Raw genomic sequence first — 10,067 nt, forward strand, 5'->3', positions numbered from 1 at the left:
AAACTGACATATCTAGGAACAACATACAGTACAGCACAAAATGGGGTAAGGACAAGGCAAATGGTCTATCTTGTAGGCTAAGTGTTGATGAGTCACAGAGAGGAGTGGCAGTCCGGCACTCAGAGAACTTGTACATAAGGTAAGGGAAAGAGGAAAAGGGGTCGTGCCCATACACCTTACATAGTAAGAAACTAGAATGAGGTCCTATCAGTAGCATAACTCCCAGAAACATTGGAGGCACTGACTGCCGGGCTGAAGCTGTCAAAGGGGGAACCAAGAGAGACCGAGGGGACTGCTGAACTAAAACAGATCTCTTTCCACTCATTTCATAGTGATTTACCACAGTCACTGCTGACTGCTGTCTAAGTTCACAAACCTCCTTTGCAGTCCCCTAATGTGTAAAGGGAACTGGTACTGTGTGGGCATGATGTGTATAAGGGTTACTACTGTGTAGCGCAATTTGAATTGGCGGAACTGTTGTATGGTCATGCCCCTTTCCCACAAGATCATGTCCCTTTATTGCACTTGCAGCTTCCCTATTTATATAGGGAGGCGCCAGTCCCTTACTTTGCCAGGGACGCTCGGACCCCTAGATACACCCCTGCACATCCCCAAGCTATCAGTCTTCATTGTCATGGCCCCCAGCCTTCACTACTTGGTTCTCCAGCTAGTCTGCGCCGGTCTCCCATACTGTGTACTTGTTTACTCGTCCTCTCTCAGACTCCTCACAGCATTCACTGTTTTCCAGTACCTCCCTCATAGACTGCAGATTTATTTTGCACTCCGGTGAGGTCTCTACACACTGTATGTACCCGAGATCTGTCACATAATTAGCTCATTAAGGGGTGTGATTTTTTTTCTTTCTCTGTTAGGATTTGGGCAAGATCTTGCTTTAAACCCTATGTTCTTCTTTCCACCATATAACCGTGATACCTCCTTACCAACAGGATTGCACTAATGCATTAAAGGGGCATTACAGATGACTCAATACAATCCATATTTGCCATGGGATCCTGTTCTAAAGACAGATCAGACGTACACTTGTGCAGTAGTTAATTTTATTGTTCATGTAAGGTGTGCTGTGGAACATATTTAGCGCAGAACACTTGCTTGGTGTTGGGAATGACGTGTGTGTAGGTGTGGTATTGCAGAGTTATATAAGCACACACCAATGGATGACTCAGCTATGAACAGCCCAGATACTGAACCAGTGGTATTGGTTTATGTAAGAATTACAAGTACAGCCGTACTCACTGTTGTATGCACACTTATTCTCATGGACTGAAGCTTCAGCGTAGTGGGGTTCTATACGGCTCACTAGCCGGTGTGTGCATGCTGCTTGCAATTAGTGGTGCAGGGTTGCTGAAACAGCTTTATGCAGGTAATCACTGGAGCTAAGTGGGAGACTTGTGTATCCGACCATGAGGTCTCTGTATTAAGCCTTGGAGAGAGATAAAATGAAAAGAGATAAAGTACCAAAACAGCTCCTAATTGTCATTTTTCAAACGCAGGCTGTAACATGGCAGTTAGGATCTGATTCGCTGGTACTTTATCCCCATAGGCAAACTCAGGGTGAGTTTCTGGATGCCTGGAAACTCCGCTAATCCTGGCAAGTGGCTCAAATTATGACAATAGCTATGGTATATATTATGATTACTAGAAATGCTGCCACATCATGCAGTGTAAGGGACAGAGCGGAGCTGCTGCACATGCCCAGTGGTAGCATCTTCTTCTACCAAGTTTGCTGTGTCTGTGAATCTGAGTCCTTAATCAGTGCACTGGACCAGGGAGTAGCTACCAGGAAGAAGAGACAGGAGCCTTACCACGAGGTGGGAGAATGTGTGCTTAGAAAGTGCAGTTCTGTCTCCTACTGGTCCTATTATGTTTGTTCCTTTTTTCTTTAATTATGGTATGTACATTAGGTTGAGTATCCCTTATCCAAAATGCTTGGGACCAGAGGTATTTTGGATATGGGATTTTTACGTATTTTGGAATAATTGCATACCATAATGAGATATCATGGAGATGGGACCTAAATCTAAGCACAGAATGCATTTTTGTTACATATACACCTTATACACACAGCCTGAAGGCAATTTTAGCCAATATTTTTTATAACTTTGTGCATTAAACAAAGTGTATGTACATACACACAATTCATTTATGTTTCATATACACCTTATACACACAGCCTGAAGGTCTTATAATACAATATGTTTAATAACTTTGTGTATTAAACAAAGTTTGTGTACATTGAGCCATCAGAAATCAAAGGTTTCACTATCTCACTCTCACTCAAAAAAGTCCGTATTTCGGAATATTCCGTATGTCGGAATATTTGGATATGGGATACTCAACCTGTAACCTTTTCCTAACCACTGATTTATATGTTTGATAAAGCCTATACTGTAGACCATCCAGGGTCATCATTACTAGGTTCTTCTAATGCTCCCCCAGACTCCCATACTTACTCCAATGTTTCGCAGAGTGGGAGATTGTGGACTGCATTTGGAAAGCCCCCTCTAGAAATCCTGCATTTGCCACTGATCCGTGTCCACTTTATCTCTCTCCAAAGCTTAGTACATAGACCCCAATAGTCTCAAACATTTAAAGGAGGGATCTACAAAATGGCTGCAGTCACATGGTGCAGCAGTACAACAGATTGGATGATAGACCTCACTGTGTCTTAGGGGGTCATTCCAAGTTGTTCGCTCGTTGCCGATTTTCGATATGCTGCGATTTGTTGCTAACTGCGCATGCGCATGGTACGCAGAGTGCATGCGCTAAGTTATTTAACACAAAACTTAGTAGATTTGCTGGTGTCCGAGCGATGCTTTTCAGTCGCACTGCTGATCGGTGAATGATTGACAGGAAAGGGGCGTTTCTGGGTGGTAACTAAGCGTTTTCCTGGAGTGTGCTAAAAAACGCAGGCGTGTCAGGGAAAAACGCGGGAGTGTCTGGAGAAACGGGGGAGTGGCTGGCCGAACGCAGGGCGTGTTTGTGACGTCAAACCAGGAACTAAACGGACTGAGCTGATCGCAATCTGTGAGTAGGTCTGGAGCTACTCAGAAACTGCAAAGAATTATTTAGTAGCAGTTTTGCTAATCTTTCGTTCGCAATTCTGCTAAGCTAAGATACACTCCCAGAGGGCGGCGGCCTAGCGTGTGCAATGCTGCTAAAAGCAGCTAGCGAGCGAAAAACTCGGAATAAGGGCCATAGTACTCACCATGTATGCAAAGTGGGGAGATGTGTGCACTGTTTTCTAACACTTGTCAGGAAACAATGTGACGTTTTCAACTTTTCATCAAAGACACCAAAAACACCACTTCACTGTGCATGTGGGTACCTGGCAATCATTCGACCCACCCAAATGTCTGTGCCTACCGGGCATATACTGTACACCCTGACCTTCTTGTTACTTTCGTTCACCCCCCATGTACATACCGACAAAAATCAAGGGGCATAGTGGCAAGTCCCATTTCTGATTTCAATCGGAGAGTACATTAAACCGTTACCAAATCCATAGGCAGAGGGTTCATTATATAATGATTCTGTAGAGTACAATGCTAGTGGTGTCTGCAACTCAGACGTTGGACCTAGGCAGTTGCTGCATTAAGGATATATTTTCATTTCAAAGGAATATCATGTAGCCGGTCCTATTGCCTCTTGTGCTTAAGCACATTATTATATATCATCCTCTGTCCTTTATATGCTCTAAGTGAATTTATGGTTTTGTGGGAAAAACTTTCGGGGTAGTAGAAAGTTTGTAGCACTAGTTCACACAGGTCACCCGCTAGCCCCCTACTCCGAGCCATGACCCGTAATCTGCCCACCATAATTTACTGTGAACAATCATTGTTTAACTCTCAGCTCCTGTTGCGTCTCACACAGTGTCGAAGCGCCAAATCAAATGTGTCAGATTAGCCCGACCCCTTCCCCACCTCACAACCGATACCACAACTGTAAGATACACCATTATATTTCGGTACTGCAGTACGTCAGTATGCTACCCACAAAAATTTTTTTTTTTTTTAATTATAAATTATAGCAACATTTTAATATGCACTGGTGAGAAAGAAAAGATATAAGAAGGGTGACACATTTCTGGCGCTGAGGGGAAATGTTTCAGGCGGACTCTGCGTAGCTCTTGTGTGGATTAGAGTAAATTAATTTCTCTAAATTCTGACACTGAGGAATTTCTTCCAGCGCGTTTTATTCAGCACTTCACATGGCTTAAGCCAAAGCCGTACGGCTGATGGCACTTCAGCCAGATGTGGCCAGTGAGCACATTTTGCAGCCCCATCTGAGTCTCACTGTAAATTCCGTAACGTGACGACTATTGTTACTGTATCATTAATAGTATTATTATTTGAATGCGATCTAGTTATTGTGCATATATTCAGCATACTGTATGTTCCATGTCCCCAAAAAATGGGGTAAGCAAAAAAAAATAAAAAATTAAACATACGTCCAAACTGGAGATACAGCAATTCAAGGGTGTTTTTAGAGAGACGTATTCACATTGCCTTTGTAGCTGGCCGTGCTGTGACGACTTTGATGTGTTGGGAGAGATGTGCAAGAGCCATCTTTAATATTGGCTATAGTACTGTATGGAGTTCTTTACGATTGGGTTACCTGTTGCCAAAAAATTATCTGCGCAGTATTTGCTTAAAGGTTGTGTTCACCAATGTGCAAGTTGTGCAGTCTTCGCTTTGTCACAATCTTCTGGGAGAGAGAGGATCTTCTGCAAGGGCTGATCAAGCATAATATTGATCTATAGTAGGAGGGGCTGATCTGCCATTTACTGTTAATAGTTACTGATATGCTTCCACCGTTGTGGCGACAGTTTGGGGAAAGTCCTCTCCTGTCTCAGCGTATACAGTACCCCGTACACAAGTTGAGGTCCATCAGAAAATTGTTTGCGGAGACTGGTGGAGAAGAACCTGACTGTCCAGCGCACAGCCCTGGCCTACACCGAACACCTTGCACCCATTTCTGTAGTACTCACCTCTGCGGAGTCTGCTACGGCAGCCCTGCAAAATCACCTGGAAAATTACACGGTGGCCATTATCCCAGCGTTTTGTGCATGCGCAGTAGGGGAATCGCCGGGAAACTGTCTGCCACGCCATTATCTACTAGCGCCCAGAGCCGGACAATAACTAAGCTTCCAATTAGAGACAGAGGGCGGGGTACAAGTAGGACCTGCACATGCCCCCCCCCCTCCTCTTTATACGCCCCTAGGGTGAGGTTCAGGCAGGGTTGCAATGGCCCACAGGGGCACAGGGGAAAACCCCTGTGGGCCCCAGTGTCTGGGGACCTCACCTCCTCCTCTTTTGATCAGGTTCCAGACTGTGCACTGGAATTATACATTATACATATCATGCACTAGCAGTGTTTACATTATATTTATCAAGGGGCCCAGACCACGCACCCTCTAATGGTTAGCCAAACCTCTGTTGGGGCTGGCCGCACCCCCTCTGGAGACTGGCCACACTTTTAAGCACGGGCCCCTATCACCCCCCAGTGGGCCTTTTATGCTCCAGTCCGACACTGGGTTCAGGTGTCCACGTGGATTGGCCCAGGCAGTGCAGGATCCTGAAATCTCTTACATTTACATTTTCCAGCGAAGGGATTTATTGGTACCACAGTCCCCGTCTGCCAGTGCTGTTATACAGTGTCACCCAGATCTGGCACAGATTATCTGAGGAACTTCTAAGCAAAAAGTGTAACCTTGATACAACATGAAAATACATTATAACAGCACAAACCTGCGCGTATAATCAGTTCTGTTCTTACAGATATTATAATGTTCAGGTGTATACACTCTGGACAGGGGTGTATCTAGGGAGCCGAGCGGCCCTGGCGCCATGCCACATGGGGCTTGACCAATGAAAATGGGGGCATGATACACATATGACCACAATACTGCGGTGCCAGATACACATATGCCCCCAATAGTGCCAGATACACTATGACCCCACAGTGCCAGATACACATATACCCACACAGTATCAGATACACACATGCCCCCACGGTGCCAGATATGCTAGATATGCCCCCACAGTGCCAGATATGCCCCCACAGTGCTAGATATGTCCCCACAGTGCCAGATACACATATTCCCCCGTGTTGCCAGATATGCCACCATGTTGCCAGATATGCCCCAACATTGCCAGATACACATGCCCCCGTGGTGCCATATATGCCCCCACAGTACCAGATATGCCCATATGGTGCTAGATATGCCCCCACAGTGCCAGATACACATATGCCCCCACAGTGCCAGATATGCCCCCACAGTCATATAGTCTTAGTCTCCATCCCCCTCCCAACACATAGCCATAGTCCCCTCCCAGTAAATAGCCATAGCCCCCACCTCGCCAAGCAATAGCCGTAGTCCCTCCAGCATATAGCCGTAGTCTCCACCTCTCCCAGCACAGTCATACAGTAGTCCCCACCCCCCTCCCATCACATAACAATAGTTCCCGCCAGCATAGATAGCCATAGTCCCCCTCCCTGCACATAGCCCCTCACCTCCCCATGCACATAGCCATAGTCTCCATCTCCCTCCCAGCACATAGCTGTAGTCCGCCCTTAGCACATAGTGGTAGTCTCCCCCACTCCCAGCACGTACATAGACTCCCCACACAGCCCTAGTCCCCACCCTCACAACATCCCAGCAGAAAGCCGTAGTGTCTGGCAATACCTGCTGCGCCGAGCTGTCTGGGATGGAGGGCGGAGGAATGCTCAGCAGGCAGAAGCTGGTGCCAGTGTTCGGCACTGCACCAAACTACGTGAAGAAACTGAAAAAAAACGACAGCTCCCAGCAGCCCTTGTCGCCGGGAGCTCCTGACAGGAAGGTTATATCCTGGCCAATGGGTAGATACGCCCCTGACTCTGGGCCACCTGGCGAGTTGAAGGTACATTTGCTTTTTGTTGTATGCAAATCTGCAGTTAGGAGCTGATTGGCTGGTGCATTTATCACCTTGCACTTATCACTGCTTTATCACTTCCTTATGCCTTCTCCAGGTTAATACATCTGCCCCTGTGTTATGTGTGTGTGTAAGTAAATGCATCAACGTCAGCCAGAGCGGTAATTCCGGTACGTGGCCTACATTCGCAACCCCCTTCCACCCCCCTTTAACCTCTCCAAGCGTAAGGAGTTCTTAAATGAAAGATGCCGCATAATCTGTATACTGGTAGGGCAGGTTATGTATAATGCCCGTGTGCAATACAGAGATGTGTATCATTCTTAAGCATTAAAAACATATGGGCAGATTTATCAAAGCTTGGAGAGAAATAAAAAAGGGTCTAAGCAGGGGCGTCTTAAGAGAGGAGGGGGCCCGTGTGCACACAATATGTCGGAGTCTATTGCGCATGCGCAGGTTTCCCAAAACATGGCGCCGCCATGTTTTGGAGACCGCAGCAGACACTTTTGCTGTGTTTTTTTGGCCGCGACTGCTGCCTCTGCAACGCCCGGCAGGGACTTCGGAGTGGTGAGTATGAAAATATGGGTGCAATGTGTGCGGTGTGGGCCCCCATCCTGAAACTTGACATTGAATTGACGTAACATCAGTTACAAACAATGCCCTATACAGTATATAGCAGCATGAGGCAAACATTTAAAAAAAATAGTAATCTGGATAGTATATGTAGTGCACTGCACCTGGTAATGGATGTGACTAAGGTCCTCATTCCGAGATGATCGTAGCTGTGCTAAGTTTAGCACAGCTATGATCATTCACACTGACATGCGGTGGGACGCCCAGCACAAGGCTAGTCCGCCCCGCATGTTAGTGCCGCCCCCCTCGCAGAAGTGCAAAGGCATCGCACAGCGGCGATGCCTTTGCACTTCCAGAGTAACTCCCGACCAGCGCAGCTTTAGCGTGCTGGCCGGGAGCTACTCATCACTCCGCGTCGGCTGCGTATGACATCACGCAGCCGCTTCAGGCCACTCCCCGCACAGTTCGGCCACACCTGCGTTGGCCGGACTACGCCCACGACACGGCGGCCAAACGCCGCCGTTCCACCCCCTTCCGCCCAGCGACCGCCTCTGCCTGCCAATCAGGCAGAGGCGATCGCAGCCCCGCTACGGCCTTCGGCCGCCTGCTATGCGCCGGTACACTACGACGCCGGCACAGTGGATACCCGTTCGCTCGGCTGTGATAAAAAGCAGCGAGCGAACGGGTCAGAACGACCCCCTAATTTACTAAAATTCCAGTTTGTGTTCCCAGACTTGTGGGAACGCTCAGTACTACTTCCAACCGTTCTGCCTCTCCTTCCTCCTCTTTAGGCCAGCTGTCAGGCAGAGGATGGTCGAGCAGTGCAGTGCTGGATGCACTGACTGTACCTCTGGTTTGTGGACACAGTTAATGTGGGGCACCATGAGGACCGGCTTGGCGATGGCTGTTGCAGGAAATTACAAGAGTCTGGCATCTGTTCTCCGGTAAAAGTGAAATGTTTGCAAATTACTGTTCCTTCAGGTCAAATCAAGTTTAAAATTAGCATTTTCTGCCAGTTCATGTCATATTGCCTAAACTTTTATTTTTATGAAAAACAATCACGACATGTTACAGTCCCCTCTCTCTCCTACATTCTGGGAAATATTCTACATTTAACGCAAACCATAATAACAAGAATTAGACTTTGTTATGAAACTGACAGAAGAGAAAACTGTGCAGATGCATTGCCGCCTGTCCCAGAGTAAATAGCTGCCTCACAAAGTCTGCAATGTTCTATTTCTCCAAAATGCTAAAATCAAAATAGTAAGTGCTTGTTTAGAAATGATTGAGTTATATTAACTTTTGACCGGGCGGCAGTTTCTTCCACCTCATGGGCCAGAGAAGATATTCTACATTTATAAATTATGAACAGACATTTTTTTAAAGCGTTAAATCAGTTTTTGGAAAATGCTTCTCCATAGTGGCCCACCAGTAGCTCCTGATTTGTTGAGTGGTATCTCCTTATATCAACCTTTGGGAGCACTAAAAGAAATGGCTTCAAAAGTCTTTTAAAAACTTTTCAATGTATTAAAATAAAAAATAAAACTCTGAAACAAGTCTTCACATACAGAACTCTCCAAGATGGAATTGGGGAGGCCAACTAATGCATTTCGTCACTCGGACTTCAATGGTTAATACAAAGAGCATGCATGTGTGCGTAAAGAGAACAGAAAAGTGCTCATAGTGGGCAATCATAATGCTACAATTGGAGGTTATCATGGACTGGTGGGGAAGAGTAGATGATGTAAGTTGGAATGGATGATGGATCAGAGAGTCTAGTGATAAATGATGGCTGGGAAGGTTAGGTGGTATAAATTGGCTCAGAGAGTACAGAAATTAGAGGTGGCATGGCGGGAAAACTTGATGGCATAAATTGAAAGAGATGATGGATGAAAGAGTCTAGAGATACGGGTCGGCAGGGAGGAATAGATGGTACTGAGGGTATGATGGATCGGACAGTCTTGAGATATGGGATGGCAGGTAGGAGTGGATGGTACAAGTTCAAGGGGATGATGGATCACACAGTCTATAGATATGGGATGGCAGTGAGGAGTGGATGGTACAAGTTCAAGGGGATGATGGATCACACAGTCTATAGATATGGGATGGCAGTGAGGAGTGGATGGTACAAGTTGGAGGGGATGATGGATCGGACAGTCTACAGATACAGGATGGCAGGGATGAGTGGATGGTACAAGTTTTAGGGGATGATGGATTGGACAGTCTAGAGATACGGGATGGCAGGAAGGAGTGGATGGTACAGGTTGGAGGGGATGATGGATCGGACAGTCTTGAGATATGGGATGGCAGGGAGGAGTAGATGGTACAGGTTGGAGGGGATGATGGATCGGACAGTCTAGAGATATGAGATGGCAGGGAGGAGTGGATGGTACAAGTTGGAGGGGATGATGGATCGGACAGTCTACAGATACAGGATGGCAGGGATGAGTGGATGGTACAAGTTTTAGGGGATGATGGATTGGACAGTCTAGAGATACGGGATGGCAGGAAGGAGTGGATGGTACAAGTTGGAGGGGATGATAGATCTGATAGTCTTGAGATACA

The sequence above is a fragment of the Pseudophryne corroboree genome, chromosome 12 (genome assembly GCF_028390025.1).
Source record: "Pseudophryne corroboree isolate aPseCor3 chromosome 12, aPseCor3.hap2, whole genome shotgun sequence".
Classification (NCBI taxonomy): domain Eukaryota; kingdom Metazoa; phylum Chordata; class Amphibia; order Anura; family Myobatrachidae; genus Pseudophryne; species Pseudophryne corroboree.